The sequence below is a fragment of the Pleurodeles waltl genome, chromosome 11 (genome assembly GCF_031143425.1).
Source record: "Pleurodeles waltl isolate 20211129_DDA chromosome 11, aPleWal1.hap1.20221129, whole genome shotgun sequence".
NCBI lineage: Eukaryota > Metazoa > Chordata > Amphibia > Caudata > Salamandridae > Pleurodeles > Pleurodeles waltl.
Window position 1 is genome coordinate 51,496,621 of NC_090450.1, and position 26,201 is coordinate 51,522,821.

A 26,201-nucleotide genomic window follows, 5' to 3' on the forward strand; every position below is an offset into this window, starting at 1 on the left:
TTTCTTTTTCAGACATCAATGCAGGTAACATGCAGGGCTTCCGGAAATCAGTGTATGGGAGCCAGGATATGGGTCATGTGGGTTTGCGAACCGAGAAGGGTGGTGGCGGGGGAGGGAGGGACTGTTGTGCCATTAAAGTTGAGTGCACAAATTAGATATAAAAACCACCAAGGAATGTCTGTGAAAAACAACCCTGTTACAAATTGGTTCTTAGGAATGGTCACTTCAATAGCCTCTTCAAAATGTGAGACTTGTTGATTGCAAGCGTTCAGAAACAATACTAACTGGAAATGAGAAACAGTGGCAGCAGGCAATGTATGGAGAAGGAGCTTGGTGGATAAGAGCAAGGTCATGTGCCTAGAGTTTGTATGGTATGGGTTAACTACCTCCTGAAAGAAAATGACAGCTAAAAAGTGTCAGAAAAAAAGAAAGACACTGTGAAGTCCATTTGGTCTGCCCGATCATAGGAACATGGAACTCCTAAATTTCCAGCTTTGCATTAGCTGCCCATTTGTCACCAATATGTTCTTAATCAGGTCAAAGAGCAACCAAACTTAGGAGGCGGAATGGAAGTGAATGTCGTTTTCTAAAAAAAAAATTCTGCACAGCATCTAAATATACTCTTATAGGACCTTGTGAAGTGCTTCCCATCCTACAGATAAGAGTATAAAAGGGGACTTTGAGAGAAGTATAATTTGAGACAGTATATATGGCTTAGTGCATGCAGAAATTTAATTTTTTCAAATATTTCAAGAACAATGCCCCATTTGAGAGATCAGAGAGCACCACACAAAGCCGGGTAGAGGAGAAAAGGAAAATGGGACAGATGAACATATATATATAGAGATATGGACAAGAAAAAAGGATGAGTCACATGAAATCAAAAGAACAGGTTTTTGGGATAGTGGGATGAAAATAAGTAACAAGCATCTGCAATGAAATGGGTCTCGCATATGCTTGAGTTAGATCTATTGGTATTGTAAATTCATAACTAGACTTTTCTTGCCACATAAATTGATCAACCGACTCATAATTATGTATTTTACTGCCATATAATTCCATTGGTCCTGCATATAACTAAACCACTCCCATTTACCTTTTTCCTCTATCTGCAGCAAAAAATGAAAATGTTGCCATTGTGCCTCCTAATTTAAATCTGCCATACTAAATCCAATAGAATAACACATTAACCACCCCATCATAAGAGTTGCTGGCTGGCTAACACAATCCCCCCAAAAGGACACAAGACAGCCACAAAGGAGAAATAAAGTACAAGGGTATCTCAAACATATCAAAAGTGTTCAAAGATTCATAGTGTAATAAGGATGTTAAGCTGGCCTGAATTATGGTCATAATTGTATTAAGGAGAGATTATTAAAACATATACAATTATCATATAAACCTTTGTCAGAAAAAAACTTTATACATTAAGCTGTAATGCTCAAAGCAGCCCCTAGAGAACACCACAACAAAATATAATTGTATAAAGCATGGCCATATAACAATATTTTTAGCCCCTAGAGGGCATAACCTCATGAAAAAACAGTAATGTAACCATATACTTAGCCCCTAGAGAGTGTTTTAGAGCTAGCAGGCTTATTGCAAGAATATTACAAACAAGGCCTATAAAACAAAACTTCTCCTTGCTATAAAAGAAACACTCAAACCAAGAGAAAGCCTAAAAGACATTGAATAGTAGGAGTGGTTATTATTTTGCAGTTCCCACTAACATAGTGGACGCAGAGAGGATGTAGATAGGAAGATCACATTGTGGTTAATGTTTTGAAGGTGGTCCCATTGTCCTAGGACAACCACAGGCTAAGTTATGAGCAAAAATGTTTTGTTAAAGTAATGCCCTACAAAGCATTATGGGGCAATTTTCTGTGCCAGGAATATTTGACTATGTTGATATGACTGTAATGCTTAGAACAGCCCCTGTGGAGCACACCACAATGAAAATAGCATTTGTAAGAAACATGGTCATGTAACTCTATAGTTTGTTCCTAGAGGGCATAACCACATGAGAAAATTGCAATAAATGATACCAAAAAATAGCAATAAATATTGCAGAGTAGCCATATATGTAGCCTCTAGAGCGCATAGTGAATTACGTATTTTCAGTGGTAACAAGCCTAAAACAATGATATTACAAACAAGCCCCCTTAAAACACAAGCTATTCCCAGCAAGAAAACAAAAGTTTCAGCCGTAAGAATGCTTAGAATGGTGGGAAAGGTTTTTATATTAGCGTCCCCGCTAACCTAGTGTGAGGACCCAAAGATGAGTGGCTGAACGCTTTGGTGGTGGTACCATTGTCCTAGGACCACCACAGGCTGAGTTATGGGCAAAAATGCTGTGAAACAAATTCATGCAAAGAATTATGGGTTGAGTTTTCCAGAGATCATAAAGCATTTACGAAAGACATCAAGTGATTTTTGAAAGGCAAGCCCAGAAACAAGTGAAAGTGATCGGCGTGTGTTAGACCTGACAGCCTTAGGGTGGTCACCCCTAACCTTTTGCCTGCCTCCATCCACTTTTTGGATACTGTTTTTGCTGGTTTTAAGACTGTGCACTTTACCACTGATAACCAGTGCTAAAGTGCATACTCTCTCTCCCTTTAAACATGATAACATTGGATCATACCCAGTCGGATTATTTAATGTACTTATAAGTCCCTAGTAAAGTGCACTATATGTGCCCAGGGCCTGTAGATTACATGCTACTAGTGGGCCTGCAGCACTGATTGTACCACCCACTTCAGTAGCTCCTTAACCATGTCTCAGGCCTGCCAATGCAAGGCCTGTGTGTGTAGTTTCACTGCCAACTCGACTTGGCATTTAAAAGTACTTGCCAAGCCTAAACTCCCCTTTTTCTGCATATAAGTCACCCCTAGGGTAGGCCCTAGGTAACACATAGGGCAGGGCTGTGTAGGCAAAAGGCAGGACGTGTACCTGTGTAGTTTACATGTCCTGGTAGTGTAAAACTCCTAAATTCATTTTTACACTGCTGTGAGGCCTGCTACTTTCATAGGCTAACATTAGGATTACCCTCATATATTGTTCGAGTGGCATCTGCTGATCTAAAAGGAGTAGCAAGGTCATATTTAGTATGGCCAGAATGGCAATACAAAATCCTGCTGACTGGTGAAGTTGAATTTAATATTACTATTTTAGAAATTTGAGCATTTCTCTGCACTTACATCCTTCTGTGCCTTACAGTCCTCATCTGGCTAGGTTCAGTTGACAGCTCCCTCGTGCATTCATTCAGAGAAACCCCAAACACAGGATGCTCAGTCTCACTTGCATACATCTGCATTTTGAATGGATCTTCCTGGGCTGGGAGGATGGAGGGCCTGACACTTACAGGTGAAAGGACAGTAGCCTGCCCTCACATAAAGGACTGCCACACTCCCTACTGGGACCCTGGCAGATAGGATTGAACTGAAAGGGGACCTTGTCTCCTTCTAACCCACTCTTTGAAGTCTCCCCCATTTCAAAGGCACATTTGGGTATTTAAACAGGGCCTCTTCCCCTACCAACTCAGACACTTCCTGGAGAAGAGAACCTGAACCAGAACCTGCAACCTGCCAAGAAGAACTGCCTGGCTGCCCAAAGGACTCACCTGACTGCTTTCTGAGAAGGACTGCTGCCTTGCTGTTGCCCTGCTGCCTTGCTGCTCTCTGGCTGTGCTGAGAAGTGCTCACCAAGGGCTTGGATAGGGCTTGCCTCCTGTTCCCTGAATTCTCAGGACCAAAAAGACTTCATCGCACGCCGAACCGGAACGACGCAGCCCGACTTCCCAACGAGAAGATCGTCGCTGCACCAGCATAGCGACCAGAAATTCGACACACAGCCGAGCAGGAACGACACAGCCCGACTTCCAGAGAGGAATCGACGCAGCACCTACCGTGCAGTTGAAATGTTTTCACACAATGCCCACCAGATCGACGCAGCCTGTGACTTCGTCCTGTCAGCCGGATTTCAGCGTATCGTCCCCAGGGCATCTGAAAACCCCGCAACCTGAAGAGGATCCAAGACCAAGCACCGGAAATCAACGCAAAGCCTTCCCTGTGTGAATAATAAATGACGCATTGCTGTGTGCAGCCCAAGAAATCGACACACACCTCCCAGCTTTCCACGCACCTCCTCCTCTGAGGAGATTTTGAACGCAAACCAGGTACTTTGCGCTTGCAAGAGACATTTATTACTTTTAAGAGACTAAAGACACTGTATATCATTTGTACAGTGATATTCCAACATATACTTATTGCATCTTAATCGTTTTGAACTGCATTTATCCAGATAAATAGTATATATTTTTCTAATCTCTGTGTGGTGTATATTTGTGGTGTTCTACTGTATTATTGCATGATTATTGCACAAATACTTTACAGATTGCCTTCTAAGTTTAGCCTGACTGCTCAGTGGCAAGCTACCCGAGGGTGGGCACAGGATAATTTGGATTGTGTGTGACTTACCCTGACTAGAGTGAAGGTCGTTGCTTGGACAGAGGGTAACCTGACTGCCAACCACAGACCCCATTTCTAACAGCGTGACATGGTTAAAAGACCACAATACCTACAACAGGTCGAAGCGCTTGCACGCTCAACCTAAAAATGCATATACCTAGAAGTACTATGTCATTAATTAAGGGCTCTGTTGATAGATGGAGAATAGATAATAACGATGGGAAGAAATGAGAGAAGGCTTCAGGGAAGAGGGTGAAAGTAAACATTTGTAGATGTAGGAGAGAGATTGGAAGTCAAGATGTATGGATTCATTGTTTATTTCATAAAACAGGAACAAGTAGAAACATCGTGACCCATCTCCAAGAAGTGAAACAGGAAGGCAATTTCATTATACATCAAGATAGCAGCATCCGTCGTCTTAAAAGACGCCTGATTTAGAGGCAGCAAATATAACCTTGAGCCCTACAAAGTCTAGTCTAGTCTAGTAATAAAAGGTTTGAATCAAACGAAGCAAGGTAACACACTCATACAAAAAGCTCTGACCACTTTCATTTTATCTTTCCCATTGCTCTACTTTTTCCTCCTTTTATTTTATCACTGACATATTTCTGACTTCATTGCTTTTTTCATCTTTCTTTTGCTTATCTCTGTATTCATTGCTTTTTGTGCACGATTGTAAGTGGTGGCCCATAATCTTCAATTAAAAAAAGAAAAAAAGGATTATATTTTATGGCCCTGAGAGGATGTTATGACAAAACTTTCAGAAAATAGTTAACGGGCTTCCCAGCCCTAAATCATCAGAACCGCCCATTTTATTTCCATTCATAGTATTTAGTAAGGTATTTTAAAATTGGTCAAGTACGGTTCTTGCATTCTGCACGGACTTTCCTACGGAGTTGCATGGCCAAGGATAACACCAGGGAGAAAGTTGTAGAAAATGGCTCACCTGGCATCAGTGAAATGTCCAGCATGCAGTGTTTTTTTAACCATGCAATAGTTGCCAAACTAAAGCTCCCATCTAAAGTTCGGTGATTATGGACTGTGTTTACAAAAGAAAACACACGGACTAGAGTTAATGTGTTACAACTTTGCAATGGTATCTGTCACTTCACTCAAAAAGGCACCCAGGGAACTAACACCACAGACTACTTTCCTGTAGAGCTCAGTGAAATACAGCAATTCAAAGCCACAAGTTTTCTCTTAAATGGAAGATTCAATTACAAGTGACAATTAAATACATCACAAAACTGAAACGATGGAACCAATGACATGTCTTAGGCACCACGAGTAATGTTGCACTCATTGCTAGATCACAAGTGCCCTCTTCTTTTCTTCTCCAAGATCTTTATATACTGAAGTCACCCACAGAAAATGCAACAGTTTTCACTGAAAAGCGTAAAAATAGCATTATTTTTTCTTGTGTACCATATTTTTATTTATAATATATCTTACTTGGAGAGCCAATGGAGAAGTGTGTACTATGCACAGCCTATAAATCAAGCAATAAAAAGGGCCCCTCCTACCAAATGTTAGTTGGCATTATAGCAAGCATTAGGAGCCACATGTACAACAATTTGGAACTGTAATGAAGAATATGTTTGAAAATGGTGATTCCTACTGAGGTCGCAAATTGACATACCTCATGAATATTGATAAGGTAGGTAACAATTTGTGACCCACTAGGAATAGTTGCCGTCACAGGGATGGTGACCTGCTGGCGTTAGCAGACAATCATGTCTTTGATTGCTTTTAAATAAAGCATTTTTTAAAGTGAAGCCTGTTTTCCTTAAAGGAAAACAAGATGCATTAAAAAAAAACAAGTGAAACGTTCAAGTTCAATTTTTTAGGAGTAGGCAGTGGTGTGTGGGACCACTGCCTGCTCTTAAGCATATTTATTTTCATGGGACCCTAGGCGTGTGAATGAGTTACCTCCTCCTTTGAGGTAGCTATAAATAAATAATGTTAGGTGACTGGATTTTGGTCACAAAAAAATAATACATACCACTGCTAATCACTATTTGGAAATGATGCTCTAGACACGCCCCTTTCAAATACAAATTTGCAAAGCCAAATTGTGACTGGGTAACAAGTTAGCGAATTGCAGCTTGGTGAATGGCTGCAAAAGAGCATCCATTTCTTCTGTTGACAGAGTGGCGATGTTCATTTTCCCCAGAATATCCATAATAGTTTTGGGGTCAATATACTGGGTTTGGCTATAGATTAGTCTGTAGTGTTCTAACATAACTTCTCCCACTGTTCTAGACTCAATATATCTTTGCCCCGTAATTGGGCATCTCAAGGCATGTATCATGTTACTAGCCACTTGGTCCCAAGTTTGCCAGGCTAAGAATCTACCAGTGAAATTGGTTTCCTTGTACACTTTCTGTCTATGAGTCTGGTATCCTTTATCAGCCTGCTTCACACAACGATCGGACGGAGCCTGCTTGGCCAGCTCAAATGATTTTTTTATTACTTTCCATAGGAGACGGAAAGATATCTAACCTCCTCTGAACTGCTTCTTCCAGTGCCCGACATTGTTGCTTCTCATGGACTCTATGTGTCATCCCCTTTGCAATTACGATGCCTCTAATAAAGGCCTTAAGCGTGTCCCAGACTGTAGGCGGTGTCAAGGAGCCCCGCTTACTTTTAAAAAATTCACTGACTTCAACTCTACAAGCCTGCAACCACCCTTCCTCTTGGAGAAGCTGCAGACTGAAATCCCATCTTTTAGGCTGAAGCGTACCTCGTTCAGGTGAAAAAAGGCTTTCCAAAATAACTGCGGCATGGTCCGAAAGACCTGAGTGCAATACAGACTGATTCTTAAAGTACATTGTTCTAAATCTAAAAAAAAAAATCAATATGGGAGGCGCTATTAAATGGGCTGGAGACACACGTATATTCTCTTTTATTTGGTGCAGACGCTCTCCAAGGGTCACATAACATCAAAACCCTTACATAGTCCTTGAAAACCTTGTGTTGTTTTTTACCCTTTACTAAGGAGTTGATATATGGGTCTTGGAGAAAATTAAAGCCCCCACCGATAATAATTTTACCTGAAAGTTGTAGGTTGGGATTGAAAAAGCTCCACAAACGGACCCTGGATCATCTGTCAAAGGGGCATAGAAGCTCACAAAGGTAAATCTTTCCAAAGAAACTTGACAGTGCACCAGCACTAACATCCATCTGTATCACTTAGGAAATCGGGGACCCAAGCCACCAAATTTCTGACTAGGAAAACAGCAGTACCTCTATGAGCGGCTGGAGCCGCAGCAACGCCTTATATTCTACACATTTTTTAAACATAATATAGCCCCAGATATTTTTTGCCGTGATATGGGTTTCTTGTAGTAAGATTACAGAGGGGTTTAATGTTTTAACCCATTCTTCAATTGCTCCCTTCTTCCTCCCATTATTTAACCCATTGACATTCCAAGAAATGATTCTTAATAAAGGGTTTAGCCTTACCGTTAAGTTATTTTAATAAACTGCCTGAAAAATAGACGGACTAGACCTGCTAAAAAGCTTATTATCATCGGCATTATAGACTTTGGTGCTCCTAATTCTATATAGTTAATTTCTTGTGTAGTGTTAAAAGATCTCGTTCCCCTTGCTTCTCCTGGTGCCCCCCCAAACCCCCCTCTCCCCCCCTTTAGTGGCCAACACCTGGGGCCCTCGCATCTGGGCAATCCAGGACCACCACCTACCCCTTCTTCCCCCTCTTTCCCTCCTCCCCTGATCAGGTGCCTTGACATGGCACCATAACACAAATGAGAGAGTGGGGGAGAATTTGGCTCAGAAGAAGAGCAGAGCCAATACCCCATACTGTCCCCCCATCTTACAGAACTATATACAGAAAGAAGTATGGGGTGTGGTTAGGGGACCAGTGGCAAAGAAATTGCCCTTAGTCCTAGAATCCCAGATTTTGAGACTTGGTAGTGTGTCAAGAGTAACTGTGAAGGGGAAAGGAAAGTTTAATTTACGGACTAGGTGCTCTCACACACATTATAGTGTCTTGCTTCATCATATGACCACCTAACCCCATCCGGGTAGGACAGTGCCACCTGGACGGACTCAACCTCCAAGTTAAAAGAACCTGGGGGGAATGGTGAAATTAGAAATATCTGGATAAACAAGGGATCCAGTTGTGCTAGGGAAAATATAAAAATAAAAAAATATAAAAATACCTAATCAGTCACCTGTGTAATGGTACACCTTTAATCGTGGTGACTGATGGTATGGGTATAAGAAGTGATAGGACACCTACTGAGAATAATGACATGAAGGGTCACCTAATCGTTGATTACTCCTTAGAGTTGGACGCTTACCCCTGGCGTTCCGGGATGGTTTGGCAAGACGGCCCTTGCTCTGTAGTTCACGAGGAGATCGGTGCATTGTTGGCGAGTGCTGCCCCCTGCAACATGCATTGAGCACAATGTGCCTTTTTCTGTGTTTTGCCAGTGTACCCGAGGGCCACAAGCTGCACCCATAACTGTACAGGCCGCTTCCATAGCTACTCAGGAATGTTCTGGTAATATTGCCAGGAGGTCTGATGTTGGTTATTACCCCCCCCCCCCTTATAGTACTTAAAGCTCTTTAGAAGGGTTTTATCCTGTGAAGACTTAATGTCCCAGAATACAGCAGTGTATTTCAGGTAGGAGTAATACTCCACAACAGGGGCTCAATCAGAATTCACTCACAATGTCAATCTCTATTTGTTTTATTTTTTTGAAACGGTGGGAGGCCCTCAGTCTTCAATCGTTGTGGGAGGAAGCTCCCTTCCCCCAAAAGTCAGCTCACTGGCCCCACAGATGCCTCAACCCTTTGCCCTTACTGAGCGACCGGCTCACCATCTTCACCGGGGCGTTGCTCTGCCCCTAGGCAGTCAGAGGGTTGCTTCTGCCTGCCAAGAGGGAATCTCAATGAAAATATTGAAGAGCACACAATCCTGGTAATTATAGCCTGATATGAATGTCCTTGTTTTGAAGTTCAGATAAAATATTTTTTTTACCATTTACCCAAAAAGTATTACTTTTTACCAGTTAAGATTGCTCCCTAAAATGTTTCAAAAATAATGACCCAACCACCAGTCATGCTTTTATGAGCTGCTATTGTAATGGTAGCGTCACCTGGGAAACACAAATCGGACCACCCTGGGTCTCCCACTTTTGGAACATGAAGGATCACCAATTGCAATAATGATTTAAGCAAGCAAAACACCCTGAGGTGACAAGACCACCTTCTTCTTTTGTAGCATCTCACCCTGCTGCATTATCGTAATAAAGGAAGCCTTTATATTTCCCCTGTGCTCTAGTTACTGCATCCAACACCAGTTTCAGAACCTAAGCCAACAGCTTCTTTTTTCCATAACAATTTTCTAAACCCTCATTTAAAAATATGTTCATACTTCTTACAGAATAATTTAAAAGCAAGATGATCATGTGCTGGTATTTGATCACAAGTCCCATGTTCAAGTAGTGGTCTCTTATTTACTAATTGTTCATACTGGGCGGTGGATTCCAGGGACGCGTCACTCAAACGAAGTGCAATAGAGTTCTGAGTCACAATACTAGCACATGTGCACTACTTCTGCTTCCTGAGCTAGAGAAGTTCCAACATCACACAGATGCACACAGTCTGTGGGTTTATTTCTTCTCTGTCATTGAGGTGCTATTTATTTAGTCTGTACAATCAATCTACTACTTTAAAAAAGAATAAACTCATACAACTCAGTAACTGTGTAAAGCTGCCTAGCTCCAGAGGATATCTATAAAGTGCATAATAATCATTTGCCAAGCAAATTATTCAATATTTGAATAGGATTGTAGCAGGTCCACAGTGTACCAGAGAACCAGTTAAACTCTTTAATTGTACTTTGCAGTGTTAATAAAAGTTTTCAACTCACATTCAGAAAGTTCTCCATTTATAACTTTTACTGAATGCCATACCTGGGAAACAAAATACTACTGAAACTCAAAAACTGGTTAAAAATATCCTAATTTGGTAAAATAAACAGGATCTTTCTTTTTCAGTGAAGTGTAGACTTGGTTCTTTTAAAGCTAGATTTGAGCAGCAAATTCCAGCCTCTGTGTTACAGTACTCTCAAACACTGTGCTATCCTTGTGTCTTTATACTTGAACAGTGTCTATCGGATCCCTATGTGCGGCGTACATTGCTTTCCCCTTACACCTGAATAAGTGCTGCTAAATGTAATCTCTGAAATTCCACTTGCTCTTGCCTGATAATCAGATACATTAGTCTCTATTCAAGCCAGGTGTCTCACAGATGGCTTCAATGACGAAGATGTAAATGTTACACCTTGACCTGAGTCGGATTCTCTTTATAGTCCTTTCCTTTGTCAAACAAATAGTACCAGGCACTGGATTACCCATAGCCTTGGGATGGGCTAAAATAACAAGTTCAAGAGTAAAATATTAACCACGGCGCTTCAAATCTTGTTTCGTAACAGCTATGTCTATAAAGATAGTTAAATAATGTATGATAGCTATGTGTCTTTTAAGTAATACATATTTATGATCATTTCCTTCTTGTCATCACAACCTCATGGCCAAAGTGCAGAGTACTGTTGGCATATTTACCCAGCTAGCAGAAAGGTATATTGTACAAGGATAACAAAAAAAAGTTAGAGCACACAAACTTTGCTAATATAAGAAGTGGGGGAGTGGTAAAAATTGAAAAATGATTTGAAAGCAAGCAGTGGAGAGACAGCAATAACCACATGAAAGATGGAATTCTACATCACACGCTCATAAAAAGTACAACTGGTAACAGCCGATTAGACTTCTGCTGGGAGATGATAATGGCAGGGGCCCACCTCATCCTCTCTGCCCATGACTATGCCCTGAAACATTGTACTGAGAGTAAAAGTATATAAAATGACAGCTCCAGGGAATTTTGTAATATGTGAATGACAGGGTGATGTTTCTCAGGTAGCTGCTTTTACCAAGAGAGGACAGACTTGAAATAGACAGGGCCTTAGGAAGTTATCTGTAATAGAAATGACAACTCCCGGATCTCAAAATACCCAGGATTATTCTACTGAATAGCGACACCAACAATATTGTGGCATAAGAATATGGAGGACTGTTTATCGAGGTACAAAATATTGAAAGGTAAGTGCATATATTGAAGTATATATTTCCTACGCCTAACACCATATTTACGTGCCTTAAAGACATATGTACAGCATAGTTAGGTACATAAAATCTTGACTTACTTACCAGTAAATATATTTTCAATATTTTGTCATCGATATTCTATCCCACCAATACTGTGCAATCGATATTCAGGGAGCTTAACTAAACCAACATGTGTAACAACATAGGGCAAATTAAACAATACTAGAGTCAGATATAACTGGTAACACTTTATGCCAATACCTAGCTGGTTAGAGAAATATAGTACAGTGTGGATTTTGCGCCTCTATAACCAGTTCAATTCAATTTGCAAATGTAAGATTAACCACAAGAAAAGTACTGCAAGAATACAGGAAAATGTGTAGAAGACTTTAGAAACAATCAAACAACATGCACATCAGTGGGGTATGTATATTTTCCTTAGGAGAAATGCATTCATTGACAGCAATTATAGTATACTGTGATACAATTCATATTCCGCCACCCCCACACTCAAAATATTTTAAAAAAGCCTGAAAGAATATGGAGAATTCCTTCATTTCAAAGCACGCCAGACAGGAGAAATGTTGGGCAGAAGGATAATCAATTCCATTCAACTGAAGTCCTGATAACCAACATGTAACCTTAGAGGCATGGAATTTCTGCTGGAGAGCTGCCTAAACAACATGCGGTGCAGAGGTTTGAATATGGTCTAGGATGACTCAGTCTCTCATCATTTCCAGACTTATACTAAGTACCACTTTGTGGGTTTATAATAAAGGCACTGTACCATACAACTGCAACTGCAAAAATGTGGTAGTAAGCATTACGTATGAGATGCTCAAAGCTTGCAACTACCTAAAAGCCACACACAACATACCTGCCTTTCACACTTCTTTATTCACCACACTTCTAAGCGCATGGTAACCATATCTCGGTGCTCTTCATGCACAAGTTGGAAACTCCACCATCACAGGACCAAAAACACAAAGACAACACCCTTCCAACCACACACCTTACACAGCATAGCATGATGCCTATTCAGGCAATGGCTTCGGGTCCCCATATACGGCTAGTAAGTGCCATATATCCTATATGATAAAATAATGTATTTTTTTAGTTAAGTAATCAACTAAACTGAAACCCCCAAACCAAGATGCCATTATTGCTAGTCCTCATTTAGGATAAATTATGGGCATAGATCTTGATGAAAACTCGCAAAATGGAGGCAGGCCCATCTAAGGCCTTAAGATGACCTTGCAAATGTTAGGATGAGCGTGCTTTGTGGGATATGAAACAAACAATAAGTGAGCAAATGGGATAAACAGAGAAAAGTGGAAGCAGAGTTCCGAAATTATGAAAATATGATGGCTCATGTTTTTACATAAATCTTGAGCGATTTCCTTCCTGGTGTGTGCTGGTGTAACATGAGTGTTCTAAAGCTATTTCTGCCTCGGTTTCCTATAAATTCACAAGACTAACTTTGTAAAAATCTTTACTTGCTATCAGTCGTGTTGCTACAAATATGACTCGCATGTATGTCATCACTGTTCAAAAAACACAAATGGTGGCACATGAAGACAATAACGTGTTTGCCCATCTTTCATTGGAGAAGGTGAGGTGCTAGAAGTCTAGAGCTCTTTACCACATGGATGAAGCAGAGATCATTCCTTTCAAGAAAATTATGCAGTCCTACTTTAGTGTTCACATCTGTTAATTTTACACACTTTCTCCATGCACGAAAACACCGGATCACCAATTTGAATTACTCAGATGTTGCATAATGTACTACAAGTTTTGAAGCAGGGGTGTCCGTTAGGAGCATTGAAGGCTACTCCCCGTGTAAACCTCTGCATCTCTCATCTGATTCCACCAAACAGAAAGAGGTCAATGTATGTCTAATTTTTCTCTGCTAAACATAGAAGGATAATGACAATCTGAAAATTTGAGACATAAAGCTATAGTCCAGTTTTTAGCAATAGCATTAGGGCTGAGAGCACTGATTCCCCCGAATTATACAACAAATTGTTCGGCCAATTATACTCATGTGGGCATATGCACGAAGGTAATTTCAGTTTAACCTCACCTCATTACTGCCTGCATGGGATTTAAAAATGGACTCCCGGCAGTGGTGAGCACTTTTACAGGCTACTGGCCCCAACTATGGAGGCTGGGGTTCTGTGCCACTGTTATCCAGAGATCTGTCCTGATATGGCTCTGTAACCTGGGCCAAGTACATCCTTTTTTGTGTTTGAGTCACAGGGTGCTAGTGATACCAGGCACCAGGTAGTCCTGCAGCTCCTCCAGTGTAAAATGCAGACTATGGTGGTCATTCTGACCCTGGCGGTCTTTGACCGCCAGGGCGGAGGACCGCGGGAGCACCGCCGACAGGCCGGCGGTGCTCCAATGGGGATTCCGACCGCGGCGGTAAAGCCGCGGTCGGACCGGCACCACTGGCGGGGTCCCGCCAGTGTACCGCGGCCCCATTGAATCCTCTGCGGCGGCGCAGCTTGCTGCACCGCCGCGGGGATTCCGACCCCCCCTACCGCCATCCAGATCCCGGCGGTCGGACCGCGAGATCCGGATGGCGGTAGGGGGGGTCGCGGGGCCCCTGGGGGCCCCTGCAGTGCCCATGCCACTGGCATGGGCATTGCAGGGGCCCCTGTAAGAGGGCCCCTACATGTATATCACTGTCTGCTGTGCAGACAGTGAAATACGCGACGGGTGCAACTGCACCCGTCGCACAGCTTCCACTCCACCGGCTCGATTCCGAGCCGGCTTCATCGTGGAAGCCTCTTTCCCGCTGGGCTGGCTGGCGGTCTGAAGGCGACCGCCCGCCAGCCCAGCGGGAAAGTCAGAATTACCGCCGCGGTCTTTCGACGGCGGAACGGTAACCTGACGGCGGGACTTTGGCGGGCGGCCTCCGCCGACCGCCAAGGTCAGAATGAGGGCCTGAATCTCCACTCTCCAGCCATAGAATTACAGGCATAACACATCCACTGTTCAGGGAAGCTGTCCTCACCCTCAATCTAGTACCATGCTAAATCAGAAGTAAAACAGTACGCTACTGCACTTACATGAAGAACTGTAAATTAAGCTTGTTCATGCAAGCTTTAGGCTTGATGGTAAAGACCATGCTGTAAGTCACACTAAGTGAAATATTTGTCAGGTTGGCAGCTTGCACAACTTGTTGAGAATAAGCTATAACTACTTAATCTGTTTTGCACTTTCCTGTGAATAAGTGCATAATGTAGAACGTGGTCATTTTGTGGCTGTTTCCCCCTAATGTACAGATAAGGTACAATATATGAGAAGTATCCAATACAAGCAGGGATGCACTGTAAGGCTACAATTAATCTTGCCACTAGGAATCCCCAAGGACTGCATTTAATTTCATTTCAAGTGGTCCCTTAATACAGATTAGAACATTGGAATGTTGGGAGCTCTATTGAAAACAGTGGGGTGCTCCGGGCTTCTAACGGCCGGTAGCAGCCCGGAGCTCGAACATTCCAATGTTAATTAACACTAGAGCGGGCCTTTAATGGGCTATAAGGCTAAGTGGGCCTTGTGTGAAAACCGCAGATCAAGAATGTTTTACTCAGACACCTTTGCCAGTGGAAGGCATACATAAAGCCTGGGTAATATATATGGATATAATGGGAACTGCCGTGGAAGGCAGTTGTTACATTACTTGATTGTCTGGTGGTTCCATATTTCTGAAGGAATGCCCAAAGTCTAAATTGTCATTGTGTACCATCCTGGCAATTGCCGCAGTATATGGAACTCAAGAGGTGAACCCCACCAGCATGGGTTGTGTCGCTTAGCATGTGAGTTTAAAATTGTCCTTGCAATGGAGGGAAAGTGAGCAGAAACCTAGTACAATCCCTTAAAGATTTTGTAGAAGACAATTCACTACTGTCAGCAAAAAAACCTTTAAGGAGTAAGAGTTTTCAATAAGAGAGAAATGTTCTCAAATGTCATCAACATGAACATTTTGTTTAACGCCTTGTGTAGAGATTTTTGTTTATGATGTATCCCAACTTTAGTAAGAAGCATAACATCTATGTGCAGTCAGTCGTGCATCTGATCTGTATGTTGTGAAGATGCTGTGAGGTAATCTTACAAGTCATAATTAGAAGACCTTCTACAAATACCTTGTAAGCCCTGTGGCTAGTAGCTCAAAGTGGTGCTAGGGTAATGGAGAAATGTGCCTGAAGTCATTATGGCTGCAAGTGCTGGGATCACTCCAGTTACATTTTACAGCTAACGACAGAATGTCTGATTCACAATAGCATTTATGAATATTCGGGAAGTAGTACTACGGATGTACTTTTTTATGTACATACCTTTGTTAAGCAAACCCAAAATGTCCAACACTCTACTAGTAAAAGTGCTAAGAGAGCAAATCCCTATTTCCATTACATTTGAATGAATATTGCCATTTTATCTTTAGTTTAGATGTTTTGGGGCCAGTTCACCAAACATGGTAAGAGTACTCTTTTAGCATGCTCTTACATGTCTTTGTGAATCGCTCCCAGAGTTTTGACTTGTGCCGACTGAGTCACAAGTTATTTCAGCTCCATAAACACAGGATGAGTCTATGGGAAGCTGGCTTACAACTAGGCAGCAATGTGTAATAATCAGGTATTGGAGGAAGGAGTAAACTCCACATTGGGGTCTCCTTTATTGGGGGAAAATCCAAAGAATTTTTAACAATCGGAATTGACAAACCCTCCACAAATAATGTGGTTTTATGTTACCACCAACTCTCAATCTGGTAGCAGGTGTTCACTGTTTCATGCAAACTGGTGACACCTCAAAGAATTTATGAACTCAAACTTCAAAGTGTAAAAACATTGTCTGCAATAACTTCAAATGCTGATTGTGAGACAGTCCATACATGGACATTCAAAATTCAATTGTGTTCCCTGCTTCGGCAACTGGATAGAGAGATTAAAACTACCTTTGGGCTAACACTACACCTGTTTAAGGACCACCCATGTTCCTATTTTCAGCTATGCACACTGGGACATGGTGTGAATGCCCTCGTGCTAATGTCATGCATTGTACTTGTTTGGTTACAAAAGCAGTTGCAGGTGGAAAGGTCATATTTTCGTTCAGTAAAAAGTAGAAGACATATTTTGAATTGTTTCCATCTGCAATCAGCTCAATGCATGTCATGGGCAGTGATATACGAGGGAATCACCCTGTACTTTCCAGTTGCAGTTAATGAGCACAATGTTCTCCAAACTTGCATTAGATTCCAAATTCTGTCCCAGCGTTTTCTCCTTTCCAGAATGTTAGTTTTAATATAGCACTTAACACTTGAGTTCAGCATGTTTTATGACCTCCTTGATTTGGCAGAATTCGAGTGACTGGAAGAAATTATATAAGGAGAGATGGTGAGTTGCCAATGATCACACAGTTCTAGGCTGAAGGAAGCCATGATTAGTTTCAACATCTTATTTTTCCAAAGGTCATCGATTTAGCCATTGCACAATGCAGCCAGCATCCAGGGTTCCCATATCGCTCACTGAGTTAGAAGAACAAGTTCTCGGTTCATGTGATTTTGGTTCCAGATCACGTCACGCATTTTTCCAATAGGTCCAAGTAGCATTACTAGCAGTGCCATAGATCTAATTATTGTTTTACTGCTATGATTAGTAGTCAGCACAGTCGTAGTATGAAGCAGTATTTGTCTGGTGGCGGTGCTCCCTAAGCAAGGAGGCAGGAATATGTCACCACCATGACTGCAGGAGAGCTGCAAGAGAGCTGCTCAAGTAACAAGCAGTGCATGCGCACACACACACTCGAATTATCACCCTCAAAAGGCATTGTCATGCAATGTATGTTATTTTTAATCTAAAATTCTGCATCCCTAATACTGTTTATTTACAAAAAATGATAATTATTTTGCACAAAAATTAGTCACTTGGCTACATACAAATACACATCACATAAAAGTAATAACTGCATAATACAAAAACAAAATGTAACTGGCATACAAAATAACTTTTGTTCTCTGTAGTGTAGGACTGATTATGACATCATGTGTGCGGATTTATTCTTGGTTGACTATTGCTGTTTTTTCCATTTGTCTGTTTAGTTAATTATAATAAAGTATTTTTTGTCTAGTCACATTCAGCCGGCAGAAGGGTCTTTGTCTTACATTTACTTTCCACCAGCAATTGATTTCTTTGCACATTTCTAAGCTAGTTACGCATCATTTGACAATTACTCGGAAAAAGGAACCGCTCATGATCTCTATTCATCCAATCAAACACCTGGAATGTATCCAGCTCCTTCTGCAAGTCATCCTTTTGTGAACAAACTGCTGCATCCATGGCAACACAGATATGAAGCAGACGCAGCAGCCCGGTTTTCAGTCATACCATATCCAGCTTCAAGAAAGCAACAGCGACCAATTCTTTGAGGCCTAACCTAAAGATAGCTTTAACTGTCCTGCCAAGTTCCTAACAAATATTACAATACACCAATATAAGCATACACCGGCTTTCAGTCAGCCCTCTTCATCCATTGGTCTGTTCAAGTGTCATTCAAATTTTGCTTCCAGCCCCAACAGCACACAGCTTGAAGCGCATTAAGACACTGCCTGTCTCTATTGTGAGTGATAGCATTTTCCCAGGGCATATTTGTTTACACTGGTGACATGCCTGGTAGGCCACACTCTGCTTTTATTTCTGCTTCCATTTCATGTTTGTATTTATGTGTGCTTAGGGTATTTTTTTTGCCAATACAGTCATCTTACACTTAGATAGCAGCATATTTACTCAAAGCCACACAAGCAAAGACTGTTGCATACGTCTGCGAAAGAAGTCTAAATCAGTCCTACTGGCTTCACAAATTCTTGTTTATTTTCACATGAATTACAGAGGAAGTGTGATGCAGCAGCGTAGTAGGTGCTATGGAAATTCCTAAAAATATTTTTATCTTTATCCAAGCTAATATAGATTGTGCCTTCTGAGGGCGCTCTAACTGTGTTAGGGATAGGAGAAAGGGTAAGTCCTCTCAGTTAGAGATACAGCGCACGTAAGCGGTCAACCCCTTCTGAGGCTTTGATGCAACCAAGCAATCTTATTTCCCCCCCCAGGGTAATAATAGCCAGTCAGTGCTTCCTTCCTGTTCGTCAATCTACAGAGGTTCACAGCCGTTTTGTGTCTCAAGCTGTAGGCCTAGTAGTCTAGGTCATAGCTATTTCCATTGTTCCTTTAACCTCTTTGAGAGCTTGTCTCTGGAACATAAAAATCAATAATAGGCTTTGCACACACATCAGACAGAAAAACGTATTTTCCTTTATTTGAGAATTTGATATGGTATTCAAACTTCCTTCTGGTCGCCTCATAGACCATCTTTCAACACCTTATCTTCGACAGACTAATTTGGATACCAGCATGAGAACAGGCTGCAAAGAAAGCCCATAGAAGACAGGCCACTATCAAATATATCTAATACCTATTATGAATGCAGGCAGAAATTTTTATACAAACTGATATGTTTATCCGACAAAGGTCCTTATGATTTATCGATAATTCACATATCATTCAAGAAAAGAAAATCTCACTACACTATTAATATATTATTTAAATCAAATTTGTTAGGGATTGTTCAAATTAAATTAGTAGCAGCATTAATATCACAGTGTTTTCATTTAAAAGAGCATAAGATTTGTCTTCAAAGTTCACATATTTTGGGCATAAAATAAATATATATTTCGAGATTTTGCCATCTGAAACTACACAATTATAATATACTTGATTTATATATAGATTTTAATAGCCTCTCTGGAATAATGATTACAGATAAATCTAGATTAGTCTCAGCCAAACCCTCCTATGTCTAGGTTCTGAGACAAAAATCAAATATTTAGCTGTGCCCAACAAACTTGTTTTTTCTCCATAGGGATGCTTGTTTTTTTCCTACTGCATAATATGAATACGTCGGGGTTGGGATAAAAAAATATATATACTTTCGTCTAGTTGGGTCTTACTTATTCTGTGGTCAAAAGGAATGATAGAGGTAAAATGACAGTAGGCATTAATCTAATTTCTACCTCAGTTCTAAACCTGACTGCATTATGGCCTAATTCAAGTGGATTCATTACCCTACAGTTCACAAAAACATCACCTTCCAATTGAAAAATATGCCTTTTTTGTAAGGATTTGAAAAAATAGCATAACTTGCTCCTCAGCTGTATTGTATAAAGAGTGGAAGCCGAGTTCGCTCCTGGACCCCTCAATAACTGTATATGGATGGAGTGACAATGCAGGTAAACCTTGGAATAGGACATTAAACCTCATTAATCAACTCATTGACATCAACGCATTACTGGGCACAGCATCCCTGTATGCACTGATAAACCTTATTCGCAGGTATTTAGACTCCTTGATTGTGGTCAATTTGTTACACCCAAGACCCTACCCTGTTTCTTCTTTGCTCTACCCAAGAAATAATTATGAGTTTTGGGTGCATTATGGAATTAACAGTATACTATATGCTCAGTAGGTAAATTTTTCATTGCAATTCAACTTTGTTCCTACTGAGAATTACATGACTATCTAAATATAAAATAACATTCAGAGATTAAATACTTACTCAATGGGAACTGCCTCTTAGGTGCCTCAGGAAAATCTTGAAGAAGCAGAAAGAAAATCAGGGATGGCAAAATGCTCTCCGTTAATCCTTTAACTATGACTATCTGGAAGTCAAAGTGCCTTGACTGACCAGTTAGAGCCAGACCTATGTGAACAGGTGATGTTGGCTAAACATACAGTGATTTATTGCTCCTTAACAGGTTTAGGTTAACTGTGACAAATACTGCACTGAAGTCAGTGAAGCAGATGGAGACCTTCTCCCTGTCTGCCACCGTCAACTTCTCAGACTGGTACAATAGAGCAAACACATGGATCAAAGGACATATCCCTTGTTTAAAACCTGCTTGTTCCTACGACATTAAGCTGTCAGAATCCAACTCTTCTTTGCATCTTGGGAGTATTTGTACACAGAACACTGAAATAATCCAAAGGGGCAATCAGATGGTATGCACTGGTATTTGCTCTTTCCCCTTTATACAGGCAGGACTGACATACGATCCAGTCCAGGTTGACAGTATAGGGCCTATGCATAACATAAAACGGAAGAGTACACTATAGATTTAGCCCACCAACACTGATTTTTCACAGTACTCGAGACACCAAGGCCTGGGCCTGAAAAATTCCTTGAGGACCCCTTTACCAGAGGGATACAACTCTAAGGACAGACAGACTTCAGAATTAACATGTAAGACTCATGAGAATATACTGTCCCTGAAAGTTCTATGATTCTGATGAGCTATCTATTGGAGTTACTGTACCCAGGAATTTGGCACTGTATCTAATTCTAGGTTCATTTGCAATCTCAGAGCATTCTTGTGGAATGTGGAGGTCCCCTGCATGGTGTACAGTCGTGTTCCCCCTCCCTGAGTGCCCCACAGCATGAATCTGGTATCCTGTTCTTTAATTGTGGCCATAGCCTCACAATAACCTAGTCTGTGCGAAGAAGCTTTAACTTGTCCCTAGATATGAGTAAAGTGAGACTGCTGTCTCTGTTATTTAATGTGAAAGAGTCCCCTTAGGAGAGACCAGTCATTTATTTAAATCTTTTTTGATTTTAAAAATGAACAGACAGTTTTGCTACATCTGTCCTCAACACATTCCGATCACATAATGCATCAGACAACATATTCATAAACATATTAGGGGACATGGTCAAATGCACTTATATCTTCCTCAGAACCCTGAATTAAAAAAGAGTTTGTGAATAGTCCAAACGTTTATCCCAAATTTTGACCTGCTTCTTTGGACAACCTCGGGCTCAGTAAATGGACTTCTCAGTTATAGCACACAGGTTTATTTCTCTAATTAATTTCCTCACGAGGGGAAGGCACTGACCACCAATGTTTAGCAATGTCTCTTTTGGTTATTATTAGTCCCTTTCCAGCAAGAGTTCTGACCCTGCGTGGGTTTTCCCATTCGTCCATGATGCCCAACAACATAATTTTCATAGTCATGCCAATCTTTCATCCCACCACCATAGAAAAAGCACTGACAGTCTCCTGCCACTCTTGTTATGTATTTGGACATTACCAGAGGACGTACAAGTATGTGGCCAAAGGACTTCCACAATGTGTACAAAAGAGGGTTGATATTTTGCCCAACTTTCACAAACAGAGTATAGTAATATCTATGAAGATAATTAAGCTGGATGAATATAACGCAGGAAAAGATTGCTAAGGTTCTTGCTGCCATGTTGGCTTCCAATTAATTTGCCAACATCTATCAGACCTACATTGTTGTCCCATTTTACTTGTATGGCAAGTAATGGGTCTAGGTAATTAATGAGTAGTGTGCTGCAAAGTCAGGGAATTCCCTAGTCTCTTCGTTCCTCAACCACCAGTTTTGCCTGGTAGATGAAGAACTGAAACCTATCCAGCTGGAAATCTCTACTCAGCTCGGTGTATGATTTCATGTAACATCACTCTGAGCGCATATATCAATTATATCACATTCATTAAACCGAGCTAACCATGCCAAGAGGACCAACTACGTCCTCTTCCATAGCAGGGTGACCTTTGTCAAAATGCGGTGCCATTCAATATGTTCAAGTTCATCATATCTGCAGAATATCGGGATCTTGGTCACAGTAGGCAGGTCCTTAATATACAGCATGGCCACCGGGGCATAGTTCTCCAGTAAATGCAGTTCCATTCTCAATGCAGAGTCATGCCTATCACTATGTAACCAGTTACTTATCAGGATGCGATGAGCAGCCAAGTACTATAATTTAAGATCTGCCTATCTGAGTCCCATGAGGGAAACTCAAGGATAAGTATGGACCGAGGGTAGCTCTCTCGAGATAGGGTGATTTACCACCAATGAGCACCCTCACAAGCCTTGTTATTGGAGTCCTATTACCCCCAGCTTTCCCTATATGATTGATTTATGAAAGATTCACATGCCTTGTTATTTGGGTCCCAATAACCCCAGCTTCAATACTGTGATTGACTCAAGCAGGAGTAACACCATGGTTCTTAATTTGAATTGTGTAATATCATCACTGGAAAGCATTGGCTTGTCCTGATGATGTTCTTGGTATTATAGATGGATCGAAACATCGTCGACTATAAACACTGACACAAGTAACCACATTTTTGTTTTTATAGGTGCAGAAGTGTTGACCAATACAAAGCTGTGACCTTGATTATTTCATGTTTTTGTTGTATCACCTAATTGTGCGTGTGTGTGTTCCAATTCCTGTATAGTATGCCCTGAAGGGGCTGTTACCCCTCCACACTTATTTGTATTGTATTTCAACTGTTGATTCAACATCACCATGGATTTATTTTTTGTTCCCAGTAAAGTTTACTTTATTGCTCATTAGGGACTCTTGGTCCTTATAACATATCTGAGTTCTATGTCAAACATTCCTTGCCTGCACTCAACAAAAGAGACTCATGAACATATAGCATCCTGGAGGGAGGCAGTTACAATCCCCATTTACAAGAAAGGAACGGGAATAATCTAAAGTGCTACCGCTCAATGTACCAGCTGGACTCAACGTCAAGGATACTGGATAGTGTCCACCTCACAAGATTAGTGGATTGGGCTAAAAGAAATTCAGTTTTATCCAACGTTTATTATGGTTTCCACCCAGGTATGAGGACAACAGAGAAATCTTTAAACCTATCATTAATTATATTCAAAAACTAACACAGTGACGTTGTTGCACCATTCGGAATCCCCGCATCCTCCCTCAACGCCGATGCATCGCAGCTGCTGCTGAGATTGAGGACCTTGTGCACAGCTCGACGACGATGCATCAACTTCAGCATTGAGGGCTCCATGCTGCACTTCGAGGCTCTTGCTTCGAAGACTGCATGGCTCAACGACAAAGCATTCCCCAGACTGCACAGATCGGACTCAGCACATCGCCACCTTGATGCAGCCCTCCATTCAAGATATTTTTCAACGGGCTCTGTGTGAGTCCTGTAGTCAGCCGTTCCTCCATCACGGTTGGCCTGTATTTTTGATTTAGCCTGGACTAGCATGACCTCTTTTAGCGCTATTGCATTCTAAGCACTTGGATTTTGTTGTTCTGGTCTCATTTTAATCAGATATTTTATATTTTTCTAAACTGGTGTAGAGTCCTTTTTGTGGTATTGACATAGTAATACTGTAATTTAAGTTGTACACTAATAATTTACATATTACTGCTTAATTTAAGTATGACTGCTCCGTGCCAAGCAACCAGAGGGTGAGCACAGGTTAATTTCCGGTGTGTATCCGACTTACCCTGACTAGACTTGTGGTCCCTACTTGGGCAGGATGCATACCTTTGCCAACTAGAGACCCAATTTCTAACGCCACCCATCTCATATACATCTCACATATTTTGCTCAAAGTGTCCAGAAAAGCTACTTTAGTTTCTCCAATTAATTTTTCCCTCAACCTTACCCTGCTCAGTTCAAGAAGTTATAAGATGCCTGGGCTCACTCACTTACCAGCTCCTGCTCTATTTTAATTTATTTTTTCCATTAAATTTAAGACTTCTTTCTTCTTACATCTAATCTTACAACAAAAATGTCATAGTGCGGCCTCTGATAATTGTTTGTAAATGTCCCCAAATGGTAACTCCGGATGTGACCATCTTTGATACAATCAAAGTACTCCACTATCATGCGTCAAAGCTAATCTGAAAATCATCGTCGGTCAACTGCCAAGTATTCAGACGCCAAATAGCCCTTCTGCCATGGAGCGGACAATACATGGTCTGAAAAACCCATGAGTATAATCCAAGTTTGCCATATAATTCCAACATCCAGTGTTAGGAGAAATACAAATATTCAAACAAAGAATATGTGCTGTAGGAAGGAGAGCAATGCATGAAAGTCTGCTGGAAAGATAATTTCTATGCCAGGTATCAATCATATCTAGAGCACTTGCCCATCTTGTCACATTAGACCATCTTGAACACATGAAGGAAATACTCATATCTGGTGTGGTTTTTATCACTGAGTTAAAGTCTGCTCCATCACTGTCAGTCCTACCAGAGAACCATTTAGTAAAACTGTTAGTGCTTGTGCTACGTTGTCTATCAAAGCAGAAAGAACATATAGCTCACCATAGCTTGCCTCCCAGAACTTCAGTTCCCCTGTCCATCTCAATTGACTTTATCACTATTGGGAATGGCTTGCTAATTAGCATCACAACCCAATAGGAACCTTGTGTGAACCCTGTGTGGTAAACTCTATTATTATTATATCTGTTTCTTCCTAGGAAAGTAGAGTATGTGCCCAATAGATGTATATCGTGCAACAGCACTACATCTGAAGCAAAACGTTTGATATATAACACCACTTGCCCCTTTTAATTTGCTCATTCAACTCATTGACATTCCAGGATAAAACTTGGTATGCCTAAGTGTCTATACCTGTCATTAAAGATGTTGGAGTAATGCAATGAACCATTTGATTTCTGTCTATAACCTGTGGTGCGTAAAAGCAAAACAAGAAAAAAAAACTTTTAAAAGTTCCCATTAATTTTCCAACCCCCCCAACTCCCCACTTCCTACACTTCCAACCCAGAGGCATCTGTTGCCCCAAAACCTAATAGTATACTACTATATTAGCAACTTAGTGCAAGATATCACAGAAATGTGTGTCTCAACCCAGTGCACTATTTAAGAACATAGGGTCACCACAGCATAGACCAGGAGGCTATTCAATTTGTAAATTCAGTGGATTGCAGCTCTGACTACCAAGTGGCAGTTAGAGACACTAAATTATTACTCATTAGATCTTTCAATATGCAATCATCCATCACAAGATTGCACAGTGTCCCGTCCCCAGAGACACTCCCGACAATTCTCTGTCTCTTTCATAGTCTGACATGTCCTTATCTGTTGTTTTCCTTGCTTCTGGTCCTTGTGATGGATGATCCACCTGCAAACTATGTAGTAGAGGTCTCCTTCAGCTGAGATTTCTGTGTCTCCAACACTGTCTCACTGATGCACTATTTGACCAATCAGTGGGATCTTTTTACTCCCAGGGAGTTTGAAATTACGTTCATCAATGGATGTTCAAGCCTCCTTCGACATCTCGAAAAAGCAGGATTTATTGATAAATAGTACTTTAGGCTTCACCAGAAACATTAGCATGTATCAAAGTTTTGTGTAACATGATCAAACGTTCCTCTGCGTTACTGGACAAATTGGGTGTTGCCTGGGAATATAATCATTTTCTTCATCTCATGCATCACAGCCTCTAGTGTTCTGACAAACTGCCTGATTGTGTCTTGATCCCTCTAGTTTAGGAGTCTGGAAATAAGACAATGAGGGGGCACCCAGAGGGGGCTGCTGGCACAGTGCCTGATTGGCTTGTTCAAGAAGGAACCAGAATGAGAGCTGCCCTGTAGGAATCTGGGACTTTCGCCACTCTTCTATGAAATGTGATGGGCCGCACCTTCAAACCCCTCCATAAAGCCCAACAGATGCAAGTTGTTATGACGGAGTCACCCCTCAGAGTTTTCCACCCTGAGGCACATCTCAT

At 41.2% G+C, this 26,201-nt stretch overlaps 1 protein-coding gene across 2 annotated transcripts in view; it reads right to left on the reverse strand.

Annotated features, from left to right (window-relative positions):
* PLD1 (phospholipase D1) overlaps positions 1-26,201 on the reverse strand; it is a 370,963-nt gene that overhangs the window by 218,842 nt on the left and 125,920 nt on the right. The window lies entirely within an intron of this gene.